General features: G+C 40.5%; 1 protein-coding gene across 1 annotated transcript in view; it reads right to left on the reverse strand.

The window, feature by feature from the left end:
* LOC139751780 (cell adhesion molecule Dscam2-like) overlaps positions 1 to 18,323 on the reverse strand; it is a 629,594-nt gene that overhangs the window by 121,811 nt on the left and 489,460 nt on the right. The window lies entirely within an intron of this gene.

Below are 18,323 nucleotides of genomic sequence, written 5' to 3' on the forward strand. Positions count from 1 at the left end.
AGTCACCCCATTTTTTTTTTATAAATTCCACTGCAATACCATCCAAACCCGTCGCATTGCCAGCTTTCATCTTCCGCAAGTCTTTCACTACCTCTTCTCTGTTTACCAAATCATTCTCCCTATCCCTCTCACTTCGCACTCCATCTCGGCCAAAACACCCTATATCTGCCACTCTATCATCGAACACATTCAACAAACCTTCAAAATACTCACTCCATCTCCCTCTCACCTCACTAATAATTATAATTAAATCCCCATTTACCTCCTTCAACGATGTTCCTATTTCTTCTCTTGTCTTACGCACTTTATTTACCTCTTTTCCTTATCTATTTAGATTTATTTACCTCTTATTTACATCTTTTCATTTTCCCTGAAATTTATTGATACTCTCTCACCCCAACTCTCTTTTGCCCTTTTTTTCACATCTTGCACCCTTCTCTTGAGCTCTTGCCTCTGTCTTTTATACATTTCCTAGTAATTTGCACTATTTACCTGCAAAAATCGTCCAAAGGCCTTTCTCTTTTCTTTCACTAATAATCGTACTTCTTCATCCCACCACTCACTACTCTTTCTAATCTGCCCACCTCCCACCTTTCTCATGCTACAGGCATCATTTGCGCACGCCATCATTGCTTCCCTAAATACATCCTATTCCTCCCCCACTCCCCTCACGTCATTTGCTCTCACCTTCTTCCATTCTGAACTCAGTCTCTCCTGGTACTTCCTCACACAAGTCTCCTTTCCAAGCTCACTTACTCTCACCACTCTCTTCACCCCAACATTCTCTCTTCTTTTCTGTTAACCTCTACATATCTTCACCTTCGTCTCCACAATACAATGATAAAACATCCCTCCAGTTTCACCTCTCAGCATATCAACTTTATATATAATGTTATTGTTAATACTTAGTATATAATGTTATTGTTATAACTTAGTATATAGTGTTATTGTTACAACTTAGTACATAATGTTATTGTTATAACTTAGTATATAATGTTATTATTGTAACTTTATATACAATGATAATATTATAACTTGTATATAATAATATTATTATAACTTAAATATAATGATGTTATCATATCTTAATATATAATGTTATCATTATATCTTTATATATAATGTTATCATTAAAATTACATATATAATGTTATCATTATGACTTTCTATATAATATTATTACTATAACTTTCTATATAATGTTATTATTATAACTTTCTATATAATGTTATTATTATAACTTACTATCTGTTATTATTATAATTTCCTTTATAATGTTATCATCATTACTTCATATATAGTGTTATTATTATAGCTTTCTATATAATGTTAATATAATTTCATATATAATGTTATCATTATAACTTAATATACAATGTTATCATTATACTTTTATGTATAATGCTATCATCATAACTTTGTATATAATGATATTATTAAAACTTTATATATATAATGATATCATTATAACTTTATATATAATGTTATCGTTATAACTTTATATGTAATGATATTACTATAACTTTATATACAATGTCATTACTATAACTTTATGTATGTATTGTTATCATCATAATTTTATATATAATGATATTATTATAATTTTATATATAATGTTATCATAACTTTTTATATGCTATTATCAAAACGTTACATGTGATGTTATTATCATAACTTTATATATAATGATATCATCATAACATTATATACAACGTTATCATTATAACTTTATATATAATGTTATGATTAAAATTTTATATATATTGTTAATATTATATATCATATTATAATATTATGCAGTCCAGAATCTAGGTTCCTTAGGGCATTACGTATTTGCAGTCCAGAGTTTATTGATGATGAGTTTGAGAAGATATATTCTATTGGATCTAAGTTAAAGTACCCTAGATTTTTCATTGATAAATCCCTTAAGTTAGCAAAGAAATCATTTTATAGAGTTGAGCCCAAACCTCCCATTGACACCAAGAATCTTTTAGTTCTCCCTTTTAATAATAATTTCACTTTGCTTCCCATGTTGTTTAAATCCTTTAATATAAATGTTGCCTTTAGCAACAATAATACTATAAAGAATATCTTAATCAGGAATTCATCTGAAAATTCTCTTGGTTGCATCTATAAAGTGCCTTGTGGAAACTGTGATAAATTTTATGTTAGTCAGACTGGTAAGGATCTTTCTGTTAGACTTACGCAACATAAATATAGTATAAGAACGGGACAAGAATCAAATGCTTTGTTTAATCACGTTAAAAACTATGATCATTGTATTGACTGGAGTAACGCCATCTCAGTTATCAATTCTAACTCTATTACTATGAGAAATATCATTGAATCTTATATCATCAAACACACAAAGAATTATAATCTTAATATTAGTGATGGTCCATACAAATTAGATAACTTTATAATTGATAAGATTTGTAAAATGATAAGTTTATGAACGCTCGTTGTATGTTTTGGACAATCACATGTTTACCAAATGGCGTCCTAGCTTCGTCTCTTCGATGTATATCAACTGACCGTTATATTTCTCTCTTGTGTCTCCCCTGATGATGTGATTATTCCATGAAAGTGCACTTGGGAACTTTTCATGTTTCATTTTCCCCGTGGACTCATAGGAATGTATGTATAAATATATATATATATATATATATATATATATATATATATATATATATATATATATATATATATATATATATATATATATATATATATATGTGCTGAGAGGTGCAACTGGAGGGATGTCTGATCATTATCTTGTGGAGGCTAAGGTGAAGATTTGTATGGGTTTTCAGAAAAGAGGAGTGAATGTTGGGGTGAAGAGGGTGGTGAGAGTAAGTGAGCTTGAGAAGGAGACCTGTGTGAGGAAGTACCAGGAGAGACTGAGTACAGAATGGAAAAAGGTGAGAACAATGGAAGTAAGGGGAGTGGGGGAGGAATGGGATGTATTTAGGGAATCAGTGATGGAATGCGCAAAAGATGCTTGTGGCATGAGAAGAGTGGGAGGTGGGTTGATTAGAAAGGGTAGTGAGTGGTGGGATGAAGAAGTAAGAGTATTAGTGAAAGAGAAGAGAGAGGCATTTGGACGATTTTTGCATGGAAAAAATGCAATTGAGTGGGAGATGTATAAAAGAAAGAGATAGGAGGTCAAGAGAAAGGTGCAAGAGGTGAAAAAAAGGGCAAATGAGAGTTGGGGTGAGAGAGTATCATTAAATTTTAGGGAGAATAAAAAGATGTTCTGGAAGGAGGTAAATAAAGTGCGTAAGACAAGGGAGCAAATGGGAACTTCAGTGAAGGGCGCAAATGGGGAGGTGATAACAAGTAGTGGTGATGTGAGAAGGAGATGGAGTGAGTAATTTGAAGGTTTGTTGAATGTGTTTGAAGATAGAGTGGCAGATATAGGGTGTTTTGGTCGAGGTGGTGTGCAAAGTGAGAGGGTTAGGGAAAATGATTTGGTAAACAGAGAAGAGGTAGTGAAAGCTTTGCGGAAGATGAAAGCCGGCAAGGCAGCAGGTTTCGATGGTATTGCAGTGGAATTTATTAAAAAAGGGGGTGACTGTATTGTTGACTGGTTGGTAAGGTTATTTAATGTATGTATGACTCATGGTGAGGTGCCTGAGGATTGGCGGAATGCGTGCATAGTGCCATTGTACAAAGGCAAAGGGGATAAGAGTGAGTGCTCAAATTACAGAGGTATAAGTTTGTTGAGTATTCCTGGTAAATTATATGGGAGGGTATTGATTGAGAGGGTGAAGGCATGTACAGAGCATCAGATTGGGGAAGAGCAGTGTGGTTTCAGAAGTGGTAGAGGATGTGTGGATCAGGTGTTTGCTTTGAAGAATGTATGTGAGAAATACTTAGAAAAGCAAATGGATTTGTATGTAGCATTTATGGATCTGGAGAAGGCATATGATAGAGTTGATAGAGATGCTCTGTGGAAGGTATTAAGAATATATGGTGTGGGAGGAAAGTTGTTAGAAGCAGTGAAAAGTTTTTATCGAGGATGTAAGGCCTGTGTACGTGTAGGAAGAGAGGAAAGTGATTGGTTCTCAGTGAATGTAGGTTTGCGGCAGGGGTGTGTGATGTCTCCATGGTTGTTTAATTTGTTTATGGATGGGGTTGTTAAGGAGGTAAATGCAAGAGTTTTGGAAAGAGGGGCAAGTATGAAGTCTGTTGGGGATGAGAGAGCTTGGGAAGTGAGTCAGTTGTTGTTCGCTGATGATACAGCGCTGGTGGCTGATTCATGTGAGAAACTGCAGAAGCTGGTGACTGAGTTTGGTAAAGTGTGTGGAAGAAGAAAGTTAAGAGTAAATGTGAATAAGAGCAAGGTTATTAGGTACAGTAGGGTTGAGGGTCAAGTCAATTGGGAGGTGAGTTTGAATGGAGAAAAACTGGAGGAAGTGAAGTGTTTTAGATATCTGGGAGCGGATCTGGCAGCGGATGGAACCATGGAAGCGGAAGTGGATCATAGGGTGGGGGAGGGGGCGAAAATCCTGGGGGCCTTGAAGAATGTGTGGAAGTCGAGAACATTATCTCGGAAAGCAAAAATGGGTATGTTTGAAGGAATAGTGGTTCCAACAATGTTGTATGGTTGCGAGGCGTGGGCTATGGATAGAGTTGTGCGCAGGAGGATGGATGTGCTGGAAATGAGATGTTTGAGGACAATGTGTGGTGTGAGGTGGTTTGATCGAGTGAGTAACGTAAGGGTAAGAGAGATGTGTGGAACTAAAAAGAGCGTGGTTGAGAGAGCAGAAGAGGGTGTTTTGAAGTGGTTTGGGCACATGGAGAGGATGAGTGAGGAAAGATTGACCAAGAGGATATATGTATCGGAGGTGGAGGGAACAAGGAGAAGAGGGAGACCAAATTGGAGGTGGAAAGATGGAGTGAAAAAGATTTTGTGTGATCGGGGCCTGAACATGCAGGAGGGTGAAAGGAGGGCAAGGAATAGAGTGAATTGGAGCGATGTGGTATACCGGGGTTGACGTGCTGTCAGTGGATTGAATCAGGGCATGTGAGGCGTCTGGGGTAAACCATGGAAAGCTGTGTAGGTATGTATATTTGCGAGTGTGGACGTATGTATATAGATGTGTATGGGGGGGGGTTGGGCCATTTCTTTCGTCTGTTTCCTTGCGCTACCTCGCAAACGCGGGAGACAGCGACAAAGTATAATAAAAAAAAAGATACTATATATATATATATATATATATATATATATATATATATATATATACATATATATATATATATATATATATATATATATCATTTACTTATTTTGCTTTGTCGCTGTCTCCCGCGTTTGCGAGGTAGCGCAAGGAAACAGACGAAAGAAATGGCCCAACCCATCCCCATACACATGTATATACATACATGTCCCAACACTCAAATATACATACCCATACATCTCAATGTACACATATATATACACACACAAACATATACATATATACACATGCACACAATTCACACTGTCTGTCTTTATTCATTCCCATCGCCTCCTCGCCACACATGGAATAACATCCCCCTCCCCCCTCATGTGTGCGAGGTAGCGCTAGGAAAAGACAACAAAGGCCCCATTCGTTCACACTCAGTCTCTAGCTATCATGCAATAATGCCCGAAACCACAGCTCCCTTTCCACATCCAGGCCCCAAAGAACTTTCCATGGTTTACCCCAGACGCTTCACATGCCCTGATTCAATCCAATGACAGCACGTCGACCCCGGTATACCACATCGATCCAATTCACTCTATTCTTTGCCCGCCTTTCACCCTCCTGCATGTTCAGGCCCCGATCACTCAAAAAACTTTTTCACTCCATCGTTCCACCTCCAATTTGGTCTCCCACTTCTCCTCGTTCCCTCCACCACCGACACATATATAATCTTGGTCAATCTTTCCTCACTCATTCTCTTCATGTGCCCAAACCATTTCAAAACACCCTCTTCTGCTCTCTCAACCACGCTCTTTTTATTTCCACACATCTCTCTTACCCTTACATTACTTACTCGATCAAACCACCTCATACCATATATTGTCCTCAAACATCTCATTTCCAGCACATCCACCCTCCTGCGCACTACTCTATCCATAGCCCACGCCTCGCAACCATACAACATTGTTGGAACCACTATTCCTTCAAACATAGCCATTTTTGCTTTCCGAGATAATGTTCTCGACTTCCACACATTCTTCAAGGCTCCCAGGATTTTCGCCCCCTCCCCCACCCTATGATTCACTTCCGCTTCCATGGTTCCATCTGCTGCCAGATCCACTCACAGGTATCTAAAACACTTACTTCCTCCAGTTTTTCTCCATTCAAACTTACCTCCCAATTGACTTGACCATCAACACTACTGTACCTAATAACCTTTCTCTTATTCACATTTACTCTCAACTTTCTTCTGTCACACACTTTACCAAACTGAGTCACTAGCTTCTGCAGTTTCTCACATGAATCAGCCACCAGCGCTGTATCATCAGCGAACAACAATTGACTCACTTCGCAAGCTCTCTCATCCCCAACAGACTGCATACTTGCCCCTCTTTCCAAAACTCTTGCATTCACCTCCCCACCAAGAATCAAATACCTTGTTTAATCACGGTATAAATCATGATCATTGTATTGACTGGAGTAACGCCATCTCAGTTATTAACTCTAACTCTATCACTAAGAGAAATATCATTGAATCTTCTATTATTGAATACACAAAGAATTATAATGTTAATATTAGTGATGGTCAATACAAATTAGATAACTTTATTGTTGATAAGATTTGTAAAATGATAAGTTTATGAACGCTCGTTGTATGTTTTGGACAATCACATGTTTACCAAATGGCGTCCTAGAGTTTCGTCTCTTCGTTGTATATCTATTGACTGTTATATTTCTCTCTTGTGCCTCCCCTGATGATGTGATTATTACACGAAAGTGCACTTGGGAACTTATCGTACTTCATTTTCCCCGTGGACTCTTAAGAATATATATATATATATACATATATATATATATATATATATATATATATATATATATATATATATATATATATATATATATATATATATATATATATATATATATATATTATCTGTGGGAATAAGGGAGAAAGAATACTTCCTACGCATTCCCCACGTGTCGTATATGGCGACTAAAGGGGACGGGAGCGGGGGGCTAGAAACCCTCCCCTCCTTGTATTTTAACTTTCTAAAAGGGGAAGCAGAAGAAGGAGTCACGCGGGGAGTGCTCATCCTCCTCGAAGGCTCAGATTGGGATGTCTAAACGTGTGTGCATGTAAACAAGATAAGAAAAAATGAGAGATAGGTAGTATGTTTGTGGAAAGGAACCTTGATGTTTTGGCTCTCAGGGAAACGAAGCTCAAGGGTTAAGGAGAAGAGTTTTTTGGGAATGGTTGGGGGTAAAGTCAGGGGTTGGTGAGAGGACAAGAGCAAGGAAAGGAGTAACACTACTCCTGAAACAGGAGTGGTGGGAGTATGTGATAGAGTGTAAGAAAGTAAATTCTAGATTAATATGGGTATAACTGAAAGTGGATGGAGAAAGGTGGGTGATTATTGGTGCCTATGCACCTGGGCACGAGAAGAAAGATCATGAGAGGCAAGTGTTTTGGGAGCAGCTGAGTGAGTGTGTTAGTAGTTTTGATGCACGAGACCGGGTTATAGTGATGTGTGATTTGAATGCAAAGGTGAGTAATGCGGCAGTTGAGGGAATAATTGGTGTACATGGGATGTTGAGTGTTGTAAATGGAAATGGAGAAGAGTGTGTAGGTTTGTAAGCTGAAAAAGGACTGGTGATTGGAATTACCTGGTTTAAAAAGTGAGATATAAATAAGTATACGTATGTAAGTAGGAGAGATGGCCAAAGAGCGTTATTAGATTACGTGTTAATTGATATGCGCACGAAAGAGAGACTTTTGGATGTTAATGTGCTGAGAGGTGCAACTGGAGGGATGTCTGATCGTTATCTTGTGGAGGCGAAGGTGAAGATTTGTAGAGATTTTCAGAAAAGAAGAGAGAATGTTGGGGTGAAGAGAGTGGTGAGAGTAAGTGAGCTTGAGAAGGAGACTTGTGTGAGGAAATACCAGGAGAGACTGAGTGCAGAATGGAAAAATGTGAGAGTAAAGGACGTAAGGGGAGTGAGGGAGGAATGGGATGTATTTAGGGAAGAAGTGATGGCGTGCGCAAAAGATGCTTGTGGCGTGAGAAAGGTGGGAGGTGGGCAGATTAGAAAGGGTAGTGAGTGGTGGGATGAAGAAGTAAGATTATTAGTGAAAGAGAAAAAAGAGGCATTTCGACGAGTTTTGCAGGGAAATAGTGCAAATGTATAAATGAAAGAGGCAGGAGGTCAAGAGAAAGGTGCAAGAGGTGAAAAAGAGGGCAAATGAGAGTTGGGGTGAGAGAGTATCATTAGATTTTAGGGAGAATAAAAAGATGTTTTGGAAGGAGGTAAATAAAGAGCGTAAGACAAGAGAACAAATGGGAACATCGGTGAAGGGGGCTAATGGGGAGGTAATAACAAGTAGTGGTGATGTGAGGAGATGGAGTGAGTATTTTGAAGGCTTGTCGAATGTGTTTGATGATAGAGTGGCAGATATAGGGTGTTTTGGTTGAGGTGGTGTGCAAAGTGAGAGGGTTAGGGAAATTGATTTGGTAAACAGAGAAGAGATAGTAAAAGCTTTACGAAAGATGAAATTCGACAAGGCAGTGGGTTTGGATGGTATTGCAGTGGAATTTATTAAAAACGGGGGTGATTGTATTGTTGACTGGTTGGTGAGGATATTCAATGTATGTACTGGCGTAATGCTTTCATAGTGCCATTGTACAAAGGCAAGGGGGATAAAAGTGAGTGTTCAAATTACAGAGGTATAAGTTTGTTGAGTATTCCTGGGAAATTATATGGGAGGGTATTGATTGAGAGTATCAGATTGGGGAAGGGCAGTGGGGTTTCAGAAGTGACAGTCTCTTGCTGTCATGTGTAATGCACCGAAACCACAGCTCCCTTTCCACATCCAGGCCCCACAAAACTTTCCATGGTTTACCCAAACGCTTCACATGCCCTGGTTCAATCCGTTGACAGCACGTCTACCCCGGTATACCATATTACTCCAATTCACTCTATTCTTTGCACGCCTTTCACCCTCCTGCATATTCAGGCCCTGATCGCTCAAAAATTTTTCCACTCCATCCCTCCACCTCCAATTTGGTCTCCCACTTCTCCCCGTTCCCTCCACCCAGATCTGACACATATGTCCTCTTTGCCAATCTCTCCTCACTCGTTCTCTCCATGTGACCAAACCATTGCAATACACCCTCTTCTGCTCTCTCAAACCCACTCTTATCATTACCAAACATCTCTCTTATCCTTTCATTATTCATTCGATCAAACCACCTCACACCACATATTGTCCTCAAGCATCTCATTTCCAGCACATCCATCCTCCTGCGTACAACTCTATCCATAGCCCATGCCTCGCAACCATACAACATTGTTGGAGCCACTATTCCTTCAAACATACCCATTTTTGCTTTCCGAGATAATGGTCTCACTTCCACACATTCTTCAACGCTCCCAGAACCTTCGCCCCCTCCCCCACCTTAACTACCACTTGTCTCACTATCCAACCCTCCATCCACCACCCCCACCACCACCTCAACTACCACGTGTCTCACTAGCCAACTTACCGTCCACCACCACATCCACCACCACCTCAACTACCACGTATCTCACTATCCAACACTCCGTCTACCATCCCCTACCTCAACTACTACATGTCTCACCAGCCAACCCTCCGTCGACCCCCCCCCCCCCACCAACACCTCAACTACCACGTGTCTCACTAACCAACCCTCCGTCCACCCTCCACCTCCAACCTTGGCTTCCAAGTCATATCATAGATTTCTTTTTTTTTCCCCTGTGATTTTTCTTCACGAAAAGCTAGGAAACAGATTCATTTTCCCTTATAAACAGAGTATTTTTCTTCATCTATCAAGAAACATAGGAACCATCGAGTGCGACTAAAAAGATCAGATGCAGTGGCAGGTTGAGGGTAGAGAACCCTCACCGTCATCTTGAAGACTATGGAAAACGTTTAGCTAACCCCCCCCCCCCTCCTCCCCCCACCGTTCGACCGAAGCCTACCTCCACGTAACCCCAGCTTACCTTAACGTAACACGAGTCTTCCTTAACGTAACCCTAGCCTACCTTAACGTAACCCTAGCCTACCTTAATGTAACACTAGCCTACTTTATCGTAACACTAGCCTACCTTAACGTAACCCTAGCCTACCTTAACGTAACCCTAGCCTACCTTAACGTAACCCTAGCCTACCTTAACGTAACCCTAGCCTACCTTAACGTAACACTAGCCTACTTTACCGTAAGCCTAGTCTTGACTTCATCTTAACGTATCCTTACCATAACACTAAACTACCTGAACGTAAGCTTCAGGTAAGCCTGGCTGACTGGAGGTAATCCAAGCTAACCTTAAAGTAAGACAGGTGACTGAAGGTACGATAAACATCCTCAAAAATTAATTGAATACCAACATAACGTATAACCCAACCTTATGGGCCCACTTGGAGGCAAAATAACGATTCATTTACAGAAGATAACTGTGATCACGTAAACATTAATGAAAAAGAAAATGAGAGCAGTCAGCAGCAGAGTAGGTATCTAGTCGACCTAAGCAAGAATCCAACACATTGAGAACTGTCACAAACACTGCTGGCCAGAACACTAGAAAAAAGAAAACGGCATGCATCCAAAAGGTAAAAGTAATTACATTTTCTTTCTTTCCCAGTCTGCTTCTTTTACAATTGACCAGCGTAACTCCGGCATCAGAATTGTGCACGAAACATTTCGGGATATGATTAAAATATGCAGAAATCTGGTAACTACTGCCTGTATATACGTTCAAGCTGGTGCTGGTCTCTGATGAGGTAGTGGTGTGTGTGTGTGTGTGTGTGTGTGTGTGTGTGTGTGTGTGTGTGTGCTACATCACAGCTTGGAGTAAAATATGTGGTCGTGTATATTACTGTCTCCATCCGTCTGTAAGTCATCATGTGTCACAGGATGTAGCCACACCAACGTCGCAGTTTACTATATAATAATAATTATAATAATGATACTAATTACTACTCTTATCATTATCATAATATTCATAATGATAATAACAATGATAACGATAATAATGATAATAATAATAATAATTATAATAATAATAATGATAATAATAATGATAATAATAATGATACTACTACTAATAATAATGATAATAACAATGATGATAATATAATAATAATGATAATAATGATAATGATAATAATAATAATCATCATAATAGTAATAGTAACAATAACGATATCAATGATAACGATAATAATGATAATAATAATAATAATGATAATAATAATAATAATAATAATAATAATAATGATAATAATAATAATAATAATAATAATAATAATAATAATAATAATAATAATAATAATAATAATAATAATGATACTGAAAATGATGATAATAATGAAAATTATGACAATAATAATAATAATAATAATAATAATAATAATAATAATAATAATGACAATAAGAGAGAAGAACGATCATGAGAGGCAAGTGTTTTGGGAGCAGCTGAGTGAGTGTGTTAGCAGTTTTGATGCACAAGACCGGGTTATAGTGATGGGTGATTGAATGCAAAGGTGAGTAATGTGGTAGTTGAGGGAATAATTGGTATACATGGGGTGTTCAGTGTTGTAAATGGAAATGATGAAGAGCTTGTATATTTATGTGCTGAAAAAGGAATGGTGATTGGGAATACCTGGTTTAAAAAGCGAGATATACATAGTATACGTTATTAGATTACGTGTTAATCCATAGGCGCGTGAAAGAGAGACATTTGGATGTTAATGTGCTAAGATGTGCAACTGGAGGGATGTCTGATCATTATCTTGTGGAGGCGAAGGTGAAGATTTGTAGAGGTTTTCAGAAAAGAAGAGAGAATGTTGGGGCGAAGAGAGTGGTGAGAGTAAGTGAGCTTGGGAAGGAGACTTGTGTGAGGAAGTACCAGGAGAGACTGAATACAGAATGGAATAAGGTGAAAACAAAAGAGGGAAGGGGAGTTGGGGGAGGAATGGGATGTATTTAGGAAAGCAGTGATGGCTTCCACAAAAGATGCTTGTGGGATGAGAAGCGTGGGAGGTGGGCAGATTAGAAAGGGTAGTGAGTGGTGGGATGAAGAAGTAAGATTATTAGTGAAAGAGAAGAGAGAGGCATTTGGACGATTTTTGCAGGGAAATGATGCAAATGAGTGAGAGATGTATAAAAGAAAGAGGCAGGAGGTCAAGAGAAAGGTGCAAGAGGTGTAAAAGAGGGCAAATGAGAGTTGGGCTGAGAGGAGAGAGTATCATTAAATTTTAGGGAGAATAAAAAGATGTTTTGGAAGGAGGTAAATAAAGTGCGTAAGACAAGGGAACAAATAGGAACTTCAGTGAAGGGGGCAAATGGGGAGGTGATAAAAGTAGTGGTGATGTGAGAAGGAGACGGTATGAGTATTTTGAAGGTTTGTTGAATGTGTTTGATGACAGAGTAGCAGATATAGGGCGTTTTGGTCGAGGTAGTGTGCAAAGTGAGAGGGTTAGGGAAAATGATTTGCTAAACAGAGAAGAGGTAGTAAAAGCTTTACAGAAGATGAAAGCCGGCAAGGCAGCGGGTTTGGATGGTATTGCAGTGGAATTTATTAAAAAAGGGGGTGAGTGTATTGTTGACTGGTTGGTAAGGTTATTTACTGTATGTATGATTCATGGTGAGGTGCCTGAGGATGGGCGGAATGCTTGCATAGTGCCATTGTACAAAGGCAAAGGGGATAGGAGTGAGTGCTCAAATTACAGAGGTATAAGTTTTGTTGAGTATTCCTGGTAAATTATATGGGAGGGTATTGACTGAGAGGGTGAAGGAATGTACAGAGCATCAGATTGGGGAAGAGCAGTGTGGTTTCAGAAGTGGTAGAGGAAGTGTCGATCAGGTGTTTGCTTTGAAGAATGTATGTGAGAAATACTTAGAAAAGCAAATGGATTTGTATGTAGCATTTATGGATCTGGAGAATGCATATGACAGAGTTGATAGAGATGCTCTGTGGAAGGTATTAAGAATATATGGTATGGGAGGCAAGTTGTTAGAAGCTGTGAAAAGTTTTTATCGAGAATGTAAGGCCAGTGTACGTGTAGGAAGAGAGGAAAGTGATTGGTTCTCAGTGAATGTAGGTTTGCGGCAGGGGTGTGTCATGTCTCTATGGTTGTTTAATTTGTTTATGGATGGGTTCGTTAGGGAGGTGAATGCAAGAGTTTTGGAAAGAGGGGCAAGCATGCAGTTTGTTGTGGATGAGAGAGCTTGGGAAGTGAGTCAGTTGTTGTTCGCTGATGATACAGCGCTGGTGGCAGATTCATGTGAGAAACTGCAGAAGCTGGTGACTGAGTTTGGTAGTGTGTGAAAGAAGAAAGTTAAGAGTAAATGTGAATAAGAGCAAAGTTATTAGGTACAGTAGGGTTGAGGGTCAAGTCAACTGGGAGGTAGGTTTGAATGGAGAAAAACTGGAGGAATTAAAGTGTTTTAGATATTTGGGAGTGGATCTGGCAGCGGATGGAACCATGGAAGCGGAAGTGAATCAAAGGGTGGGGGAGAGGGCGAAAATCCTGGAAGCCTTGAAGAATGTTTGGAAGTCGAGAACATTATCTCGGAAAGCAAAAATGGGTATGTTTGAAGGAATAGTGGTTCCAACAATGATGTATGGTTGCGAGGCGTGGGCTATGGATAGAGTTGTACGCAGGAGGGTGGATGTGCTGGAAATAAGATGTTTGAGGACAATATGTGGTGTGAGGTGGTTTGATCGAGTAAGTAACGTAAGGGTAAGAGAGATGTGTGGAAATAAAAAGAGCGTGGTTGAGAGAGCAGAAGAGGGTGTTTTGAAATGGTTTGGTCACATGGAGAGAATGAGTGAGGAAAGATTGACCGAGAGGATATATGTGTCGGAGGCGGAGGGAACGAGAAGTGGGAGACCAAATTGGAGGTGGAAAGATGGAGTGAAAAGATTTTGAGTGATCGGGGCCTGAACATGAAGGAGGGTGAAAGGCGGGCAAGGAATAGAGTGAATTGGATCGATGTGGTATCCCGGGGTCGACGTGCTGTCAATGGATTGAATCAGGGCATGTGAAGCGTCTGGGGTAAACCATGGAAAGTTGTGTGGGGCTTGGATGTGGGAAGGGAGCTGTGGTTTCGGGCATTATTGCATGACAGCTGGAGACTGAGTGTGAGCGAATGGGGCCTTTGTTGTCTTTTCCTGGCGCTGCCTCGCGAACATGATTGGGGAGGGGGATGTTATTCCGTGTGTGGCGGAGCGGTGATGGGGGTGAGTAGTGGCAGACAGTGTAAATTGTGTGCATGTGTGTATATGTGTGTGTCTGTGTGTGTATATGTGTGTACGTTGGGATGTGTGGGTGTGTATGTTTGCGTGTGTGGGCGTGTGTGTGTGTGCATGTGTGTGGGGGTGGCTTCGGCCATTTCTTTCGTCTGTTTCCTTGCGCTACCTCGCAGGCGCGGGAGACGCCTTTATTCATTCCCATCGCCACCTCGCCACACATGAAAGAACAACCCCCTCCCCCCTCATGTGTGCGAGGTACCGCTAGGAAAAGACAACAAAGGCCACATTCGTTCACACTCAATCTCTAGCTGTCATGTAATAATGCACCGAAACCACAGCTCCCTTTCCACATGCAGACCCCACAGAACTTTCCATGGTTTACTCCAGACGCTTCACATGCCCTGGTTCAATCCATTGACAGCACGTCCATCCCGGTATACCACATCATTCCAATTCATTCTATTCCTTGCACGCCTTTCACCCTCCTGCATGTTCAGGCCCCGGTCACTCAAAATCTTTTTCACTCCATCTTTCCAACTCCACTTTGGTCTCCCACTTCTCCTCGTTCCCTCCACCTCTGACAAATATATTCTCTTGGTCAATCTTTCCTCACCCATTCGCTCCATGTGACCAAACCATTTCAAAACACCCTCTTCTGCTCTCTCAACCACACTCTTTTTATTTCCACACATCTCTCTTACCTTTACATTACTTACTCGATCAAACCACCTCACGCCACATATTGTCCTCAAACATCTCATTTCCAGCATATCCACCCTCCTGCGCACAACTCTATCCATAGCCCACGCCTCGCAACCATACAACATTGTTGGAACCACTATTCCTTCAAACATAGCCATTTTTGCTTTCCGAGATAATGTTCTCGACTTCCAAATATTCTTCAAGGCTCCCACAACTTTCGCCCTCTACCCCACCCTATGATTCACTTCCGCTTCCATGGTTCCATCCGCTGCCAGATCCTCTCACAGATATTTAAAACACTTTACTTCCTCCAGTTTTTCTCCATTCAAACTTACCTCCCAATTGACTTGACCCTCAACCCTACTGTACCTAATAACCTTGCTCTTATTCACATTTACTCTTAACTTTCTTCTTTCACACACTTTACCAAACTCAGTCCCCAGCTTCTGCAGTTTCTCACATGAATCAGCCACCAGCGCTGTATCATCAGCGAACAACAACTGACTCACTTCCCAAGCTCTCTCATCCACGACACACTGCATACTTGCCCCTCTTTCCAAAACTCTTACATTCACCTCCCTAACAACCCCATCCATAAACAAATCAAACAACCATGGAGACATGACACACCCCTGCCGCAAAGCTACATTCACTGAGAACCAATCACTTTCCTCTCTTCTTACACGTACACATGCCTTACATCCTCGATAAAAACTTTTCACTGCTTCTAACAACTTGCCTCCCACACCATATATTCCTAATACCTTCCACAAAGCATCTCTATCAACTCTATCATATGCCTTCTCCAGATCCATAAATGCTACATACAAATTCATTTGCTTTTCTAAGTATTTCTCACATACATTCTTCAAAGCAAACACCTGATCCACACATCCTCTACCACTTCTGAAACCACACTGCTCTTCCCCAATCTGATGCTCTGTACATGCCTTCACCCTCTCAATCAATACCCTCCCATATAATTTACTAAGAATACTCAACAAACTTATACCTCTGTAATTTGAGCACTCACTCTTATCCCCTTTGCCTTTGTACAATGGCACTATGCAAGCATTCCGCCAATCCTCAGGCACCTCACCATGAGTCATACATACATTAAATAACCTTACCAACCAGTCAACAATACAGTCACCCCCTTTTTTAATAAATTCCACTTCAATACCATCCAAACCTACTGCCTTGCCGGCTTTCATCTTCTGTAAAGCTTTTACTACCTCTTCTCTGTTTAGCAAATCATTTTCCCTAACGCTCTCACTTTGCACACCACCTCGACCAAAACACTCTATATCTGCCACTCTATCATCAAAGACATTCAACAAAACTTCAAAATACTCACTCCATCTCCTTCTCACATCACCACTACCTTGTTATCACTTCCCCATTAGCCCCCTTCACAGAAGTTCCCATTTGCTCCCTTATCTTACGCACTTTATTTACCTCCTTCTAGAACATCATTTTATTCTCCCTAAAATTTAATGATACTCTCTCACCCCAACTCTCATTTGCCCTCTTTTTCACCTCTTGCACCTTTCTCTTGACCTCCTGTCTCTTTCTTTTATACATCTCCCACTCATTTGCATTTTTTCCCTGCAAAAATCGTCCAAATGCCTCTCTCTTCTCTTTCACTAATAATCTTACTTCTTCATCCCACCACTCACTACCCTTTCTAATCAACCCACCTCCCACGCTCCTCATGCCACAAGCATCTTTTGCGCAAGCCATCACTGCTTCCCTAAATACATCCCATTCCATCCCCACTCCCCTTACCTCCTTTGTTCTCACCTTTTTCCATTCTGTACTTAGTCTCTCCTGGTACTTCCTCACACAAGTCTCCTTCCCAAGCTCACTTACTCTCACCACCCTCTTCCCCCCAAGATTCTCTCTTCTTTTCTGAAAACCCCTACAAATCTTCACCTTCGCCTCCACAAGATAATGATCAGACATCCCTCCAGTTGCAACTCTGAGCACATTAACATCCAAAAGTCTCTCTTTCGCGCGCCTATCAATTAACACGTAATCCAATAACACTCTCTGGCCATCTCTCCTACTTACATACGTATACTTATGTATATCTCGCTTTTTAAACTAGGTATTCCCAATCACCAGTCCTTTTTCAGCACATAAATCTACAAGCTCTTCACCATTTCCATTTACAACACTGAACACTCCATGTATACCAATTATTCCCTCAACTGCCACATTACTCACCTTTGCATTCAAATCACCCATCACTATAACCCGGTCTTGTGCATCAAAACCACTAACACACTCATTCAGCTGCTCCCAAAACACTTGCCTCTCATGATCTTTCTTCTCATGCCCAGGTGCATATGCACCAATAATCACCCCTCTCTCTCCATCAACTTTCAGTTTTACCCATACCAATCTAGAATTTAATTTCTTACACTCTATCACATACTCCCACAATTCCTGTTTCAGGGGTAGTGCTACTCCTTCCCTTGCTCTTGTCCTGTCACTAACCCCTGACTTTACTCCCAAAACATTTCCAAACCACTCTTCCCCTTCACCCTTAAGCGTCGTTTCACTCAGAGCCAAAACATCCATGTTCCTTTCCGCAAACATACTACCTATCTCTCCTTTTTTCTCATCTTGGTTACATCCACCCACATTTAGACACCCCAGTCTGAGCCTTCGAGGAGGATGAGCACTCCCCGCATGACTCCTTCTTCTGTTTCCCCTTTTAGAAAGTTAAAATACAAGGAGGGGAGGGTTTCTGGCCCCCCGCTCCCGTCCCCTTTAGTCGCCTTCTACGACACGTGAGGAATGCGTGGGAAGTCTTCTTTCTCCCCTATCCCCAGGATGAAGTACCCTATATATATATTATATTATGATTATACTTTGTCGCTGTCTCCCGCGTTTGCGAGGTAGCGCAAGGAAACAGACGAAAGAAATGGCCCAACCCCCCCCATACACATGTATATACATACGTCCACACACTCAAATATACATACCTACACAGCTTTCCATGGCTTACCCCAGACGCTTCACATGCCTTGATTCAATCCACTGACAGCACGTCAACCCCGGTATACCACATCGCTCCAATTCACTCTATTCCTTGCCCTCCTTTCACCCTCCTGCATGTTCAGGCCCCGATCACACAAAATCTTTTTCACTCCATCTTTCCACCTC

Source organism: Panulirus ornatus, chromosome 12, assembly GCF_036320965.1.
Source record: "Panulirus ornatus isolate Po-2019 chromosome 12, ASM3632096v1, whole genome shotgun sequence".
NCBI classification, from domain to species: domain Eukaryota; kingdom Metazoa; phylum Arthropoda; class Malacostraca; order Decapoda; family Palinuridae; genus Panulirus; species Panulirus ornatus.